The 18138-nt window shown below is 52.2% G+C and overlaps 4 non-coding genes across 4 annotated transcripts; 2 read left to right on the plus strand and 2 right to left on the minus strand.

The window, feature by feature from the left end:
* Positions 1–4957: 4957 nt before the first annotated feature.
* On the plus strand, positions 4958–5030 carry TRNAA-UGC (transfer RNA alanine (anticodon UGC)). Its single transcript has one exon. It is a non-coding gene; the product is annotated as a tRNA-Ala (tRNA).
* A 6572-nt stretch (positions 5031–11602) lies between these two features.
* Positions 11603–11675, minus strand: TRNAF-GAA (transfer RNA phenylalanine (anticodon GAA)). Its single transcript has one exon. It is a non-coding gene; the product is annotated as a tRNA-Phe (tRNA).
* A 3579-nt stretch (positions 11676–15254) lies between these two features.
* TRNAV-AAC (transfer RNA valine (anticodon AAC)) lies at positions 15255–15327 on the plus strand. Its single transcript has one exon. It is a non-coding gene; the product is annotated as a tRNA-Val (tRNA).
* A 646-nt stretch (positions 15328–15973) lies between these two features.
* On the minus strand, positions 15974–16047 carry TRNAT-UGU (transfer RNA threonine (anticodon UGU)). The gene has a single exon. It is a non-coding gene; the product is annotated as a tRNA-Thr (tRNA).
* Between the last annotated feature and the right edge of the window lie 2091 nt (positions 16048–18138).

An 18138-nucleotide genomic window follows, 5' to 3' on the forward strand; every position in this document is an offset into this window, starting at 1 on the left:
GGGATCCTGAGTGTCGCTGTCCACCCTGGTGCTGTGCAGACACACATGGGGAATTCCGGCTCTGACCAGTGAGCTATCTCGCTGGGAGAGGCCAGTGGTAGCCACATTTTGGGGCAGATGTTCATTGTAGGGGTGATGGTTACGCTGGAACCCACCCTGCCCTCCACCTCTGCCCTACATGGAGGGATCACGTCCCACTCAGATGCCCTCAGGGATTCAGTGCTGTGCCCTGGGCTTCCAACCTCCTGCTGCCACTTGCTTGGATCCTCAAGCTGCTGGCATCCCAGAGTGAAGGTGAGCGGAGCTGCTGCTGTGAGGATCTGGAGAGGGGGAGCTGGTCGTCATGCGCACCAGCACACAGGTACTTCCATGGGGGTGATATCTGTGATCTCCACCCAGTATCCTCATGTACCCAAAAGCCCAACTCCCAGCCATGACCCTGGACCCCTTCTACACCCCACTCCCAACCCGGAGCCTAAACCCACTCCAGCACCCCACCTTCAGAGCCTGGACCCCCATCCTCACACCCACCCACAGTCCTGAGCATCTTCCAAACCCAGAGCTCCCTTCTGGCAGCCCAAATCCCTAATTTCTGGAAACTCCCTAAAGCCCAAACTCCCAGCCAGAGCCCTCACACTTCTGTACCCCAACCCTCTGTCCCAGCCCAGAGCCCATCCCCCACTCAGACCCCTTGGCCCCCTCCCACCACATGAATTGTGTTATGTGCACCAGGGTGAAGGGGAGGAGTCACACGTCAGCTGCGTGTTGCACCCCCTCACCTCGACACACATAAGAAAATTCATGCCACTCGGGTGTGGGACAATTCAAGGGAATGCCAGCTGGACCCTGCCTGTGGGCCCCTGGTGTCCTGAGTCAGTCCCAGGGCAGGCTCCCCCCTAACTCTGCTTTCCCCCCGCAGGCTCTACTGACGGCGGAGGCGAGTGTCCGAGGGATGCTGCACGTGCTCTCCACGCTCTGCGAGAAGGACAATGGGGCCTTTGGGAACTGGGAAGGGGAAGTTCTTCCCTGGTGAGACGCTCCCAGCCCTGCGCCAGGAGCTCTGGGCCAGGCTGTTCCAGTGACCCTGCTGTCAGCTGTGCCTGTGTGCTCAATAAACCCACTGAGCTAACGCAGCAGCACTGCCTGAGCCGGGCCTGCTCTGTCCTGTCCTGGGAGACACTGGCTGCGCCTGGGTGGAGCTGCCATGTGACCATTGGTTCCTCCCCGCACAGCCAAGGCGCAGAGCTGGCCTGTGAAGGAGGAGCTTTGGGTGGGTGGCTGTCTGGGAGGGGGTGGCTGAGGGTGGCAGCCGGGGTGAGGAGGACACCCAGGACCTCACTGTTGCAGAGAAGAGGGCCCATGGAGAGCCCACGTGCAATGATACCACCTTTCCTGGACTCATGCAGTGTGTTGAATTCGCTGTGCCGAGATATCCCAGCCGACCCTACCTAACCTGGGCCGAGAAGCACCTGTCCCCAAGGCAGGCAGGGGTCACTGGGATAGGGTGGCCAGGAACCTCTCCATGCACTGGATCTCTCTCTCTCTTCATGTGTCTGTAAGACAGGAGGATACTCTGGGCACAGCTGAGAGAGCCAAACCAGGGCAAATTGCTTCAAACTGGGTGTAGAGGTTGAGTCAGGCATGTGCGCCCCCTCTGGGGTGGAGCAGGCCACAAGACCTCTCCAAACCAAGGCACTGCCTGGTTCTGGGCAGACAGCAGTCTCCATGGGCCCCAGTCCCATTTAACAGGGCTGCAGGTGGGCAGTCAAGGTAGAAGCCCCAGCCCTAGGCCAGTCCATTAGTCAGCCTCAGCCTCTACACAGCCAGTCTGTGTAGAAGCCCTGGGCCTGGGGCAGGGCTGCGCAGCCTTTAATTAGCCTCAGCAGCTTGTTCGCAGGGCGGGGCAGTCCAAACAATATAAGAGCCCTGGGCCAGGGGCAGGGCGTAGCGGTTCAAACAGTTTGCCAGTGGGTTTTCCCTGAAGCAGGGTACAGCCCCAAGCACACCACCAAGGCACTCTGGGTTGGGAGAGGCAAAGGAGATGGGTCGGAGGCACAGGCACACCAGCTCTGGTCAGTGGGGATCCCCCAAAACACATCGACATGGGCTCTGATGGGGCGTTCCCCCAGCTACTTCCTACCTCCAGCTCCCTTGTCTCAAGGTCCCATGCCGTGTTATCTGGGAGGTTGGGCAGTTCTTTGTCGTCTGGGTAAGTCGCCGCCATCAGGTCTGGAAAGTCGGGCATGCCTACGTCATTGGGCTAGTGCAGTGACAGCAGAGCTGTAGGCTCAGGATGGTTCTGGACCCCTGGGTCGGCCTGGGATGCACAGGTAGCTGGCAGCCCGCAGATCAGGACCTTTCCTGGAGTGACTTCATAGAGGGGCACAGAGCTCAGGTCAGTCCAGGACCTCTGAGTAGCAGGTAAGCAGGAGGGTCATCTCCACCTCTGGGGTCATGTCAAAGCAGCAGGTGGGCCCTGCTGGCCAATCAGCCACCTGGGTGTATGGTCTTTGTCTCCTGATTCCAGGACCTCAGCCCGGCTCCTCTGCTTGGCGTAGAGGCCACCCTTTTAGTTAGCCCTGGGTCCTGCCATCAGCATGTCCTGTCTCCTGTGTCAGTCTCTGTGGGGCTGGGCACAGGTGTTCTGGGCTCACCCAGTGAGGCCTCCAGCAGGCGTCCCCTTCTTCTGGGGATGGGGGTGCAACACCCCTTTGCTTCACAGGGCTGCTTACAGCCCAGCACTGGGTGTTCTCCCCACATGGCACCAGATCAGTCACAAAGACCACATCTGTTGCCAGCCTGGCCAGCAAGAAGTCACACAAGCAGTTTTCTTGCACACCCAGCTTCCCTTGTGCCACAGCCCGTATCCTCCTCACACAGACGTAAACCAATCTCACCAAATCCACCCAGGTTCTTCCAGTTCCAAACGACCTGCCACAGCCCCAGGTCAAGGTACCCAGAAGACCTTAGCGAAAAGAGCCCACTGGGCCAATCCTTTTGCATTTATTAATAAGAAGAAAGACGAGGTGGAGGGTAAAATTGCCAAAACAATCAAATTGCAAAGTTTTTGATGCAGACTTGCAGCAGAAGTGGGCCAGGCTGCTATTTTCAAAGTCTCTACAGCTGGCAGAGAACCATTTTCATCCATTGACCACTGGGTTATGGGCACAGCACACTTCTGCTACACCACACCACTCAGCTGTGAAGGCTTTACCCAGCATGCAGTCTGGTGAGTATCCTGCACTGACGCTGGCAGAGGGCGAGTGTTCTGCTGGTGAGTGGCTTTGCAGCCATGTGCTAATCCTGTAGCTATTAACCGGAAAGATGGAGATTCAAGCCCACCCAGGCACAGTGCTGTTAAGAGTCTGCTACTGATGACCTTTGTGTGAGTTTCCTTATTACTGGAAGCAGCCTTCCCTCTCAGCTTCTTACCCAAAAGGGCAGACTGTGCCAATACTGTATAATCTAAATTCGAAAGCTTTCTTCCGAAATAAGAAAGGGAGAAAATGTTGACAGTCAAATGGTGAGAGCCATCAAATTACAGAGCCCAATTGCAAAGATTTGGTGCAGGCTTGTAGAGCAGCAGAGTAAACTGCCAGCTGGCTGAAACAAGACTCTTACTGCCACGTCCTCCTCTCTGAGCGTGGCTCAGAAGGCCTTTTGGGCTCACTTCTTAGCAAAGAGGTTCCACAAGAGAGGAGTTGAAATGAAGACCAAAGGGGAGATACCCACCTGCATTCTGGGGGCTCTTGGTCCCACAGGGGAGTGCACTAGGCTGAATAAATAAGTTTCCCAACCTTGGCCAGAAAAATCACATGAATATCTGAGAGGTGTCAGGCAAAAGGAGTAGCATTGTCCCCTTCAGTGGTGTAACATCAAACAGTCTGCACATTCCCTGCAGTGGTGTAACATCAAACAGTCCACACCTTCCTCCCCCTATTCAATTCCAGGGCAGGGAGGAAAAGGTTTCTGCAGAACGATCCAGAATAACAGCTTCTGTACTGCATCCGTCCAGTGGTCTGGCCATTCAGGGAGGGCAGCAGCCCACGAGCCTCAACCTCTGCAGCCCTCATCCCTTCCTTTGTCAGCCACCAGAGAACCAAGGCCACATCCGTGTTCCCTCGGACATTGCCCATCCTCGGGCTGGTGGAATTTCCTTTGGGGCGGACAGAATTTTTTATGGGTGACACCAATGCTGGTGTCGTGTAGATTTGCCTCATGGGTACAAATAAATATCTTTGTTGTAAATACATATTTGGAACAGCTCATAGGTATGGAAGACAATCAGATTGAAGCAGCTGATAACTGACAAGGAGCAATGCTTCTGATGATTATTTCATATGACGTCATTCTAAAAAGAATATTAATGCCCCATTTCAGAACCTCTGTTTAATCACCCATTCTAACAGCTCCAGCTGTTAAACACACCCAGATGGGACACTCTGAAAATGGCTTGAGAAATAAATCACAGACATGGCTATTCAGTAAAAGGTTAAAAATATGCCCCAGAGGAAACCCCTCCTCCCACAGAGCACTAACTCTCCACTGCAGCTGCTCTCAGAAATGAAGCATCTACCAAAGCACCTCATGCTACAGACCCCTGCAGTTCACACAGTCACCCGTTACATGTATCTCACCTGTCCATGGAGCTTAATCAAGCTGAGTCCAGGGAGTTGACACAGCCAGTAGAACCTGTGCAGAGGACACCAGGCACTGCAAAGCCACTGGAACCTCCCTGTCTAGAGCAGCCAGGCCACTTAGTCAAGATGCCCCAAGGGCTCATGTAGAGCTGGAAACCGTCATTTTGGCATTATTAGCAGCACTGTCTGAACAGCTCAGCCAGCCAGCTGGTAGGAGCGGGTCTTACAAGTGTCATCTTAGGAAAGGAGCTGGGGAGCTGCAGGGACGTGTGGACTCAACAGTGAAGTGGCTGGGGCACAAGCCTTGCCTACAGCCAGGGGAATTAGCTCAAATGGTAGAGCGCTTGCTTTGCATGCAAGAGGTAGTGGGATCAATGCCCACATTCTCCAATGACAACTTTATTCTCCACACTTTTCTTCCAAGGTAATGTGAGAGCAGTCCCTCCTTCACAGTTACCCCCCAGAAAGCTCTCAATGTACAGTGGGGATCTGTAGGTCCCTGTGCTGAGCTGTGTGCAAGAGCTCATGAGAGCCCTTTGAACATCTCCTCTCCCACCTGGTGGGAACAGACACACGTTTGATGTGGAGGCTGGATTTGAAAGAGGAGGCTGTGGCCATGGACTGCCTCGGCTGAGAGAAAGTGGTGATGCACAAGTGAGCCATTTACCTCATGCGGAGATACCTCGGGAGCAGGTGTGAGTGAGTTGCAGGTGAATCATTTTGGTGGGCAGGTTTAGTGCTGCATACGCAGAGGTTCTGGGGTTGGGGTGACAGCTGTGGGCTCTGCTCCTGTGGGCTCTGTGTCTGTGGGTAGGAGAGCAGACAGGGCAGCTGCTGGTCTAAGGCCCTGTGCTCTGGGTGAGCTGGGAGCAGCTGAGCTCAGGAGCAGGCAGCAGACTGGGGTACCTCCGTTGGAAGCACGTTGCAGCAGGTGGTGATACTGTGACCCCTCTGGCAGGGAACATGGGCCTTGTTAATGTTGTTCTCAGGGCAGTGGGAGTTGGGATAGGCAGGGTCTGAGGAAACACCCGACAGGGGCCTAGGACAGCGGGTGAGGGGCAGCAGGGTCTGAGGGAATTCCTAGCCAGGCCCCAGGGCAGTGGGGAATGGGAGACACAGACTGGGGGCGGGGGGGGAGGAGCCAGGTTGGGGCTCAGGATGGTGGGGGGAGGGGGTTTGGGAATGCCCAGGTGGGATGCTGAGCTGGGGGGGAGGGACAGCGATCTCACTGCAGGGGTAATACTGTCCTTGCAACTGCCAGTTGCTCCTTTCTGAAAGCACCTCGGAGAAGCCTGGTCCTCTGTGGGTTGGCTGGCTTGTTTGGTTAACACTGAGCCCTTTGCTACCTCGGAGACAGCTTCAGGGTGCTGGTCTGTTCCCCTTTGCTTGACTGCTCGAGACAGCAAGGGCCAAAGATCAAGGAAAGGCGTTGAGTGGCTTGTAGGGAGCAGGCCAGAGTCCTGCTGAGAGGAGGTGGCAGGATGCAGATGCTTTGCTGGGTGGGGGGGAGGCTCTGCCCTGTATTCCCCTCACTCAGTTACCATTCCAGATCCCCTGTCCCTGGGGTGCTGGTGAGTGACAACCTGACTTGCAGTGCTGGGTGTCTTCTGAGCAGCTGCTGCTGTGCCTGTCACAGCCCTGGGTTCATAAGGGGGTTCTACACAGCAAAGCTATTTCAAAATAACTATCTCAGCATCTACACAAGGCAACCGCTGCTTTGAAATAATTCAGAAATAAATCAGGGTTGGCTTATTTTGAAAGGCGTAAACCTCCTTGTACGAGTAAGAGCAGCTCTTGGGAACAGGGGCTGCTAAGACAGGGACTGGAGCCTATTTTGAAATCAACCATAGCGTGTCCAATGGCTGCATCTGAAATAGGCTTCCTGTGTGTAGACGCTGTATTTGGAAATCTTGATCTTGCCACTCACTGGTGCTGCAGCTCTCCCCAACACTTCCTACACCTCCCACAATATCGACACAACAAATTAAGGCTGACAAAATTGACCTCAGCGCGGAGCCAGTGCAGTCGGTAGAACAGGTCTCTTTTTCATGTACAGCTGCACTGCACATTACAAGAGACTTTTCTGTGGCAGATGGCCTGGTAGCCCTGCTCCAGAGAAAAAGGCATTAGTGGCTCCCAGACTGTTGCGCTTTCCAGCTCTGGGCCAAGGGAGCTGGAAGGAGAATCCTGATTCATTTACTCTGCGGTTCCATTGGGGATTGCAGAACCTTAAGCTGTTGTTTTCCTGCCTTCAATATGCCCAGTACCAGCTGGATCAGACTCGACCTTCCCCACAGGGACGTCTGCCATCCAGCGCAGTTAGTGGTGGGGAAGGAGAACACGTCCAAGAGGCTTCTCCTCACGCTCATCTTCCTCACCCTGAATTCTCTCCCCAGCCTCCAGGGCAGAGCTCTCAATTAAAAGACTCCCTGCAGCAAAGCCCTGGGGGGACTCTGAGAAGGCCCCTGTCCTGCAGCCTGTCCCACCTGGCCATTGTTCTGTACTGTCTGTGAGGTCACCACCTCCCCACCTCCTTTAACCAATCAGCGACTGCTCTGCAAAAGGCCCTTGTGATGTCACTGCCGCACCCACCCCAGCTCTGCAGGGCTCATGTCCTGCCCCCCGCAGCCCCTTGGGTGAACACACCCGAAGGCTCTGGAGCAAAACAGGCACATAAAAAAGAACCCAAATAATCTGTCTGTCTCTCTGTCTGTCTGACTGTCCGTCTGTGTCTCTCTTCAAAATGTTCTGCCCTGCAGGGATCTTTCTCATAGTTCTGGAATTGTTTCCTTGAATTCTGGGGCCCAGAGATGTGTCACTGTGGAGTGAGGGGCACAACTCTGTCCCAGTACATAAAGGGAGAGGGACATGGATGGTTCTTAGCCAGGAGAGTGAGAGAGGGGAGCTCATATGCTGGGTGTCCCTAGCCTCTGTGTGCCAGAGGTGTGTGGTGCAATGGAAAGCGGTCTGGCCTTCTAAGCTATGTCGAGAGGTTGGTGTCTGGTGTTTGCCACAAAGCAGAGTGGTTACCCTCGACTTCCTTTTCTGCAATGTCCCAGTTTCCCTGTGCTACATCTCTGGGGACTCTATACTGCCCACCATTAGATGCAATGCACTTCTGCTTAACACCAACTTCCACATCCTGAGACCTTTAATCTGTCTCAAGGTCACATCCCTTACTGCCAGGTCGCAACCTTCACACACCAGGGTGGAAGCACCTGCTCCTGATGAGAGGCTCCATGTCACAGCACTACTGCTTTGGGATTTCCCAGACACTTCTTCCACCCAGCTCCCAAAGATCTCAGTTCAGCTCCAGTCGTGTCATTGACATGTCTTTTTTTGCCAACATTCACACAGGCCCATGTTTCCCAGCTGGTGTTCCGCAAAGTGACTGCCCTTCCCCAGGAGCCTCTGTGTTACCAGCTTCCATCTCTGACTTATAGCTCCATCTGCTCCTGCTAGCAATGAATCTCTCCTCCCTGCCTTTTCCTGCAGGTACAGCCAGAGCAATGGTGGGCGGATACCCTGGCACAGTTACCTTTTGGTTTCATTCATTCTGAGGATTGTAATTTGTTCCGGTCTCTGAATGTGTTTTGTGGCTCTGAGTGTTCAGTTCTTGATCTTCGATCTTTTTCATGGCCAATCTGAGCAGCGGGGAACATGTCAGGCTGCTGTTCCAGGTAAGAAACCCCTCATCCTCCAGACTCTGGCCTCTCTGGGAGTCCCAGGGTTAACTCGTAAATGAGTCTTTTGGGGCAGAAGTCACTCCAGGGACCTCTCATCCTTTCATTCTCAAGGCAAGTTGTCATGATCATGAGGGTTAGCCAGCAGCCTGGGAGTAAAAGGATTAACCTCCTGAGTCAGGTGGGGTTGGCCAAGAGGAATGGAGGTAAGATTTGAATTTTGGCTCCTCCCTCTTCTCTTCTCTGTCTTTTTCCTTATTCTTCTTTCCAGCCATGAGGGAGAGAGACACAGAATGTCTCCCTCCAAGAACAGGCCCTCCAATCTTCTGTGAGTAGTGTAAAGTTTACATAGATCCATTAGGCTTTATTGTTTTATGGTTTGGGAAGTGGGGTCTGATGTCTGTGCACTTTTTAGAAATGTTCTTTTACTCTCCTTGTAACTAAGTTCTAGGCCCATGGTGGAGACTCCCCATGTGTTTTACTTTGTGACTCTTCCATCTCGTCATGAGCCTTGCAGCACAAATATTGTTGTAATAATAAAAGTTCTTTCTTTTTCTTTTTATTAACCTGGTTTTGGTTAATGTTTGTGTCCTGGTTCTTACTTTTGGGGCTGAGATTTCCCACGTCATCTCTCCCCAGTTTCCTTATTATTACTTGGCTGGTGGCAGTGAATTTTATCCCCAAAATTTAAGGTTTTTAGAATTTTTGGGGGGAAGTTTATACCAAAACCTGGTAGACAAGGTCTTGGAGGTACTTTTGCTGGGCCTCACTTCTGCATTTCTCTTGCTAGAGTGGGGAAGGAGCCATGAAACAAGTTTCTAACCCCTGGCGTGGGGTTGGTGTTCGCGTGGCTCACTCATGTCTCACTTTGGGGGCTTTGGGCAAATGCATGGGGCTCTGCAGCTGGGAACTGTCAGTGACTTTTCTGAGATGTGTAGGTCCTTTCTGCAGCCCGCACTGTGGGAGGGCTTTGCCTGGTCCTGGGCTCAGTTCTTTTCTGGGGCTTCCGGAAGCTCTGCCCCTGCCAGTTGAATGTTTCTTGGTCAGAGACACAGGCTTCTTCCTGTGCCTGGGGTGGGCCCTGACACTGCTGGACGAGTGTGATGAAGCCAAAGTGCTGTGAGCTCAGTCTGAACCAAGTGGCCTTTGTGTGTTAGATTCCTGAGCACCCTGGCCTTGGGCCTGGTTCTCCTGCCCAGCACAGGCCACTGTGAGCAGGGCCCTGCATATCTGTGATGTACAGTACCCTTGTGTGTTCAATGGATCAGAACCCTGAGCTTTGCAGGCTGGGAACTGATCTCAGCTGAAGGATAGGTTTGCTCAGTGCTGGTACATTGGCAGAGGAAAATGATAAGTGTTTAAATCTATTTCAAACATCCAGGGAAAACCCCAAATGTACTGGCGATGAAGATCTATTTCCCTTAAGACAACCATATGTGAAGGAGCACCTGGGACTTTTTCAGCTGCAGTCAAATGCTCCACCACGAAGCTGTACTCTTTACCAGCGGCAAATGGTGAAAGTTTGGTTATGCTGTAGAGGCAAGTGTGATGGAGTGGGAGGAGTGCATGTGTGAGACGCAGGCTGGATGTGTGTGAGACAAGCAGAGCAACTCTCAGCAGCTAAGGATGACCCTGGGGCTATAACCTAGGCTGGCAGGTAACACCTCTGCCCTGAACAAAGAGGAGGGAGGAGCTGATCTGGCTTTGAATCGGAGGGGGCAGTTAGAAGCTGGAGGGGAGAGGGAGCTTGAAGCCAGCCAGCCGGGCAAGGGGAAAGCTACACCTCAGAGGGGCATCCCTTGGGCTCCTCTCCCCAGGACGAGATGGAATGACTTTCTCTGATTGCTGCACTGACTCTTCTGTGAGAAACTGGGCCTCTGTCGCCTGATAAATTTCCTATTCAACCTGCTGAGTGAGAGTCACTCCTGCCCACAGCCAGGGTGCAGTGCATGGGGACCCCTGAACCCCACCACAGCAACTCTACCTTTCTCAGAAGGAATGCATGTATGCCAGTATCAGTAGCCAAGGTAAGCAGGGTGCCAACCTCCAAAGAGTCACAGGTGCCCAGAAATTGTTTATCTGCAGGTCCCATGGCGTAATGGCAGTATTCAGGGCTCCGCATTCTGCAATCTGATTTCAAATCTGTGGGTTTTGCTATAAATCTCTGTCTCTCCAAGGCCTTTCTTCTCCATAGGTGCACCTGAGTTGGGGCTTTTTCCTCCTAGTGGATGAGTGAGGCCCTCTGGATCTCCATCAACAGTATTTTACCTTGAGGGGAACCTCACAGAAAATGGCCTATGTTCCCTACTGCTTCAAATCCCTCCCTGTGGACCAAGCACAAATCTGGTGCTGCATTTTGTTGGCTGGAAAAATATGCAAGGGGTTGTGGACTTTGTTGTCACTCCACCATTTCCTGTTTGTCAGACCTCCTTCCCTTTTTCAGCCACCCACTTGCCTGGCCACTCTTTCCTCGTCCAGCAGCTTAAAGCTGGAAACTAAGAAAAGCGAGTCCTTAAAAGCTTCTCGGCTCACCAGCTCAAAGGGTGTCTCAAGTGGGGAGAGGCAATCTCACATCTCAAGGAAGATGGGCGAGCTCAGCACCTTCTGAGTTGGCTGCTTCTTATTGCCTCAAAGAGAAGAAATCAACAGCATACAGGCACCTAAGTGCAGCAAAGGGGACAACTACTGTTTGTGGATGTTTTTTGTTTCACTAATTACAAAAGTGTTCCCATGTCTCATTGAAAGGTACCGCAGGCTGTCTGATTGCTGGCACTCATAGGGGCAGGGAATGCCCGGCTCCAGGCCAGCCATAGAAGCAGGAAAACAGGCCAGGACACAAATGACATATTGTGTTTTTTGCTGATTTCAGCTTGGAAAGTTTTGTGATTACCAGTGCACCACAGAATCTCGGCTGTGTTCCTCTGACCCTCCCCTGCAATGCCATCCACCTGTGTGGCATTTGCCGTGACACCTGGATGGGCCAACTTGGAGAAAGTGGTGGTGAGAGGGCCTAAGAGCTGCCTTTCACTTGCTCGGCGGGTTGAGCAGTGGACTTTTGGGAACACTCAGCAAGATTCGTGAAGTTGGCTGGATCATAGTGGGCACAATGGGGTCTTTTTTTTCCTCCCCTTGCTGAGGAAGCATAAAAGAAGAAAGGAGGAGCATGCTAGCGCCTTGGTGTCGCACTAGTGCCGACAATATCCTTTCCAGGAACATTTGCCAGCCGCAATGCCCAATGCAGTCACTATTTGCTCTGTGGCCAAAGTTCGGAAAAAACTCTGCTGAAGCCTGGGATTGAACCAAGGACCGTTAGATCTTCAGTCTAACGCTCTCCCTACTGAGCTACTTCAGCTGCTGTTTAAGTGGTTTTCAGGTCATCGCCTCAATATTGGAGATGTTTTTCTCAGCTATTGCTCTGATCACAAGTGTCCTTGGGAGGCAGGAGCAATGTTGGCAGCTTCCTTCAGCTTGAGTTCCTCTTTTGCCCCATTTCTGCCTTACTTCCTGGGTTCACCCAGGGACCGCAGGGGACTGCAGGATACTGATGGCAAGGAAGGAGATGGGATTTGACTCTTTTGCCACAAGAGTCTCTTTCCACATCCTAGCCACTTGGCCCCAGGATCATTGTGTAACCGGATGGTGCCCAAGCTTTTGGTGAGGGGCAAGAAGTAGGCAGGGCCACTCGTTTGTAAAGGCCAAGAGTTACAAAGACAAAGCAACCCCAGGAACAGTCTTTGAAGAAGTGACCCCGAATGAGGAAACATCTAGAGGTCCTCGGGTGCTCTCGGCCGTACTCCATGTTGAAGGAAAAGGTCCAACACCATTGGAGATAAATGCGTGGTTTTGCAGAGAGCTATGTTTTCTTCAACCATGGGATTCTGTTCTGGGCACACACAGTGCTAGGCTGAGATGCGATGACTTAAAAAAGAGAAGATTCTATGTTTCTATGACCTTATTGTGTAACTATATAAGGGGAGTTGGGAGAGAGTTAAAAAACTATTTAAAAACAAGCCACAGACCTGGTCTTGAGCTCCAACAGCACCTCAGCTCAAGAGAGTTTCTCTTGAAAAGAGAACTGGCTCCACAACCCTGAAGTTTTTATACCATTTTAACCCTTTGTTCAAAAAAAAGTCTGTAATTATCAGGTTGATTAACCCACCACCCCTCCCTATTATTCTCCTTTTCTTAAAGGAAGGGTAGTGGGGCGTGGGGGTAGTTAAGATGCCTGCACAACTGGGCTTTTTTCTTTGGGCTATTTTTTCCTTTTGGCTTAAAGTCCATTTTTTTCCTGTTTCATTGGAAATTAGAGCCCTGAATGACCTTCTTATAGGATTATAAAGTAAATCACGACACTTAACAATCCTTATAATGTTGTGTCCATAACTGAGCTGCTTTTGGGGTTTTAGCCCCTGTTAGTTTAAAATCCATTCTGTTTTCTGTGTTTCAGTGGGAACCAGAGCCTTGTAGGACTTTCTTAGCATATTTAACAGTAAATCACCATGCACAACAATCCTTGATGTCAATGTGACCTTGTCTGGAATGAGGACCTTTTGCAAATATCAAAGTTTTTTTTTTAAAAAGATGCTTCTTTCATATTTTGGAATAAATCTATTGCAAGCATAGGGTGCATTGTACAAATACCTCTATGTTTGTAATATTTGTTAATTTTAACAGCAATTGCGTGTTCAGAAGTATGGTAGAAAAACTAGGAATCCTTGAAACTTTTCAGTTTGGGTTAAACTTGGGGCTTTTTTCCCCCCGAATGTTCCTGAGTTACTAGAAAGTGTGACTGATAGGCTGTTTCTACACAGGTCACTTCCTTTGGAAGTGGCATGCTAATACACGGAGCGAAAGATGCTAACGAGGTATGGATACAAATTCCCTGTGCCTCATTAGCATTACATCACCTTCCGGACTCCAAAATGCCATGTAGAAGCGTGGCCCAGGGAGCCCTACCAGAGGCCCCTTCTTCCCAAAAATTTTCAGGGGCCCAGCTTCTACATGATGTTCAGGAGTCTGGAAGAGCATCTTCTGGACTCCAAATCACGTGACCTGATGCTAATGAGGTATAGGAAATTTGTAGGAAACCCTTGCTGGGTTCTGGGCAGTCTCAGACCAACCCTGGACCAGCCCGGCAGCCCTGTTTACCCTGATTCATGTTAGACAGTCACAGGGTCAAGTTACCACCTGTAGCTCTTTCTGAGCCCCTTGAGGCTATTGCCACTCACACCACAGTTCCCCTCCCCTGTGTGAGTGGTGTGGAGGATGACTGAGCATCTTTCCCTTTCTCCCACGAGAGCACCACAAGCACCACAGACAGGTGTGGGGCTCCCTCCCTCTCTCATGGCATCATTCTGGCCACAGGCTGAGACTAAACAGCTATCACAGGGGACCACCACAAGGTGGGGAAGTGACCTACAGGGGCAAAATCTCCTTTGGCGTATTACAAACCTGGCATTCTTGTAGCTCTCAGAGCAGAAAATAGGTGACTGGTACAGGTGCTGGCTTCATAACTGTGCGGCTGCAGTGCAAGTTTCTCCATCAATTTCCCATGAAGTTCCTGTCTGAATTGTGCCTCAGTCGTGCCACTCGTCTAACAGAAACCCATAGCAAGGGCTGGCGCAATGTTAGCAGAGACATTGAAAGGAGGCCAGCTGAGCATGTAGAGAATAGAATTGATGTTAGGAGTGGGATTTGAACCCACACCCCCCTTTGGAGACCAGAATACCAAAATAAGGGACAGACAAAACCTTGAGTTTGGAATCATAGACCAATTGAGCAGTGGTGAAAAGGGGAACTCTCAGTGCTAGCTATCTTTAATGTTTGATGAATTGCTCAGGCACACCACAGTAGCACGTCTTTTTCAACACCAAACTGGTGTTCTCCAGCACAGCTGGTTTTCATAAAGAACCACCCTCACCTAACATTTGGAGGTGCTTTGTCATTAGCTAAAAAGTTTTGGACAAAGTGGGAACTGCCGTCTTGCAGAACTCAGGGCTGGAATTCTTCTATGCAAATATTTGCTAAACAGGTGGTTGATGGGAGCTCTAATGGGCCGTGTCTACACTTACACAAAACTTTGAAATGGATTTTCCCACCAGCTTCTCTTCCCCACTTACACCTGTGAGCTAAGTAAGAACATAGAACTCCTGGCTACCAAGTAAACTTAAACCCACCAACTTGTTGTTATTACAATAAGAAGCCAAACAGCTAAGCTAGCCAGCCCACCTGAAAAATGCCTTGGAAGTGGCCCTTTCAGAAATGATTCAGAGGGCAGAGAAAGGCCCATGAGGGGTTCAGGAACAAGGTGAGTGGGTTAAGAGTTGCTCCTAGGTAGAGGTGTTAGTTCAAGTGGCAAAGCACTCAAACCCTTGTCCTTGTGTAAGTGAATACCACAAATTCAGAGTAAAACTGGTGTTTAAACATTTGTTTGTTCTATAGTTGTTAAAAGAATTGTTGTGTTCTGTTACGCACACACACATTTCTTTGTTATAAGCTGTTGCAATTGTTTTGGCTGCAGCCTGGCTCTCCTTTACTACTTCTTTCCCCATGGCTATGTCTGCACTAGAGAGTTTTATTTCAAAAAAGCCACAGATCTTTCAAAAAGTCCCGTGGAGCAGCTACACAGCAAGGCTGTGGCTACACTGCCCAGCCCTTTTGGAAGTGGCGTGGAAATGTGGCCGATAGGAAATGCAAATGAGGTGCAGACTTAAATATTCCATGTCCCATTTGCATAACCGGTCAGGACCTGAATTCTGGAAGAGTTGATATTGAAAGTCCCAGTTGTGAGTGCAGTTGCTTCCCTCTCCTCGAGCAGCTGAGCCGGTAAAGGACTCCCCTCAATTTCTAGAAGGTCCCCCATCCACATGTGGCAGGGCAAGCAGTGGCTTGAGGATGCAATGTAGGGGAGGGCAAGAGGTGAGAAGGTAGAGCTTCTGTAGTGTAGTGGTTATCACATGTGCCTAACATGGAAAAGGTCCCTGGTTCAAAACCAGGCAGAAGCATGAGTGCCTCTGTTTGTGGGGCTCACTCTTATGCCCAGAAGGGCTCATCTCTTTCTCCTATAACCTCTCTTACAGATAAGCCCAGCACCCATGTGACAAGAAGATGTTGAACCAGACCCTGTTGTACAGCAGGAGAGCCCAGGAGATGCCTTGCTGCTAGTGCACAGAAACTCTGTCCCAGCATGTAGTTGTAGTTGCAGGGTTTTCCCTCACTGATGTCACTGGCTGGGAATCACAGAGCTGTCTGCCTGCCCCTCAGCCAAAAGAAGCTGTGAGAGGCAAGTGCCCCTGCCTGATCCCACATGCTCAGTCCCAGCCAAAGCCTGCTCCAGAACCTGCCTCTGCCTCCCTTCAGCCTCTCACAGACTGACCTGGCAGAGAAGGGGCCAATCCAGCTGGAGCTGCTGTGCTAAGGGAGCAGCTGGAAAGGAGCAGAGCGTGACAGGAGGAGACACAAAGGCTGCAGACCCTGCCCATGGCCCTGCTCTGTACCCACCCAGCAGGGACACATGGGCTGAGCTGTGCTGCTCCCAGGGCAGGGCACCACAGTCCCCTGGTCACCCCAGGAAGCAGCTCTGCAGGGGTCTGTTGGGCCAAACCTGCCCATCCTACCAGTGAGTGGCAGAAAGGCTCCTGGCAGGGTTGAAGGCACCACTGGGAGTTGAACGCAGGATCTCCTGTTTACAAAGCAGGCGCTTTTACCAGTTAAGCCATGGTGCCCCCCTTGCTTGAGCTGTGGGTCCTGACAGGGAGGTATCTGTGTTCGTCTGTGTCTTCAGCCAAAAAGCCGTCCTGCAGCACTTTAACGACAACCAAACGAATTTATCAAGTGATGAGCTTTTGTGGGGGCCGACCCACTCTGGTGGGCTGCCCACAACAACCCCTTCCCATTGCCCAGCACAGACATTGTGCCCGACGGAAGCTGGAGTTGCCGCCGAGAGGACATTGCGGATGAGAGGAACGAAAAACCCCCTTTCACTTCCTGTCCCCTCTGCCGTGTGCAGATCAGACTCCACCAATCTACCCTCCTCCCACCTCACCTGCCCCAGTGCCAGGGTCCCACCAGCAGAGCCTGGAGTCCTGCCCCCCTTTGCTCCCTCAGCCTGACTTTCACTCTGTGCTCCCCACACCCTCCTTTCTCCCTCTTCACACCCCAGGGGTGGGGCGAGGAGGGCCCAGCTGTGGGGCAGAGTTATCGCCTGTCTCTCACGGAGTGGGGGATGGGCTGTGCTGCCCCGGCTGGAGCTTTTCAGGGTGAGCATTTGCTGCGGTGTAACTAGCAGAACATTTTGCCTTTCTGTCTCCTTCTGCCCTTCAGTCCCACTTGTGACCCTCCACACAACCCCTTTGCTTTATTACCAGCCCAGTGCAAATCACTGTGCCCTGGGGGTGGGGCTGACTTCCCAGCTTTCCCTGTGTGAAACCTTTGAGCAGGGCCTGGGGCTGTTACTGTGCAGTTTCAGGTCGGGGTCCGCTGGGGGTGTGGGGCTCCCAGTCATGTCTGGTGCCCCCGCCCCATGTCACAGAGGTGTGTGTGTCGTGTGGGGTACGTACCTGACCGTCCACTGCCTCAGGTGGGGGTACCCTTGCGTGGGCAAATCCTCCTTGCTGAACAGCTGCAGGTGGCCCATGGCAAGACCCAAGTGGGCATCAGTGGGGAGCCACAGACCCCCCCAATGTGCCCTGGATGAAGACTGTGAATGCAGGGACATGAGCTGGGGATCATTGTTGGCCTCTACAGGGTATGAGTAGGATCCATGGCTCCGCACACCTTCCTGGGTGAGGCTCCTGCTTCTGGGCTGGCTGGGGGCTGGGCATTAGTGGGAAGAGCAGAGACCCACTCTCCATTCTGGTGCCCAGCCTCACGAGCAGAACTCTGGTTCCTTTTCTGACCCCACGGCTGCTCTGCTCTCCCCTCTGCCCAGGCCTTCCTACCCTTGCTGAAGCAGGCTGCCCAGGGAAGCCCCCAGAGAGGGCTGAGCTGCAGCAAGGTGGCCATCGTCAACATGTCCAGCATGGCTGGCTCCATCCAGAATGTCTGTGGCTGGGAAATGGTCCAAATCATCTCCTATCGCTGCAGCAAGGTACAGGGCACAGCCAACAGGGCCTGACTGCTGCCTGGGTTTGCTACTTGCACAAATCCCTGTCACTCGGTGTATTCCCCTTGTTCCCCATCCTGCTGCCATCATTCCAGCCTCCAGCGCAGTGCTGGGCAGGGCCGTCAGGTTTTGTCTGCCTGCAATTCACTTGGCCTTTAGATCAGACTTCCCATCCGGTGAGGAACTTTCTGTTGTGCCTGTATCCCGCCGGAGAAATCCCCACGCTGAGATGGGCTGGGGACAAACCTCTGACCATTTTCCAGTGATAGAGAGCCTGGCTCAGTGGTGGAACACTTGAGTGCGGATGAAGCTATACCAGATGCCCCTGTTTGGATGGTTTTCTTAATGGAAATCCATTTTCACCTCTGGCTCCAGTATGTTTTGGGGTTGCACTGGATGCTTGACATGGATTTAAACACTTCACACTTTCCTCTACAAAAGTACAAAAACTGAGCGAACCCGTCCCTCAGCTGCCTCAGTTCCCAGCCTCCGAGGCTCAGGTTTCTGTTCCCATCGATCACACAAAGGTGCAGAGTGATGCACATGCGCAGGGCTCTGCTTGCCATGGGCTGCACTGGGCAGGAGAACCGGACCCACAGCCGGGGGGCTCAGGAGTCTGACACAGAAATGCCCTTGGTGCAGGCTGACACACCTAGGCCGTGTCACACTCAGCCAGCAGCAACAGAGACTGACCCAGGCCCAGGAACAAGCC

The sequence above is a fragment of the Carettochelys insculpta genome, chromosome 33, assembly GCF_033958435.1.
Source record: "Carettochelys insculpta isolate YL-2023 chromosome 33, ASM3395843v1, whole genome shotgun sequence".
In the NCBI taxonomy this organism is placed as follows: domain Eukaryota; kingdom Metazoa; phylum Chordata; order Testudines; family Carettochelyidae; genus Carettochelys; species Carettochelys insculpta.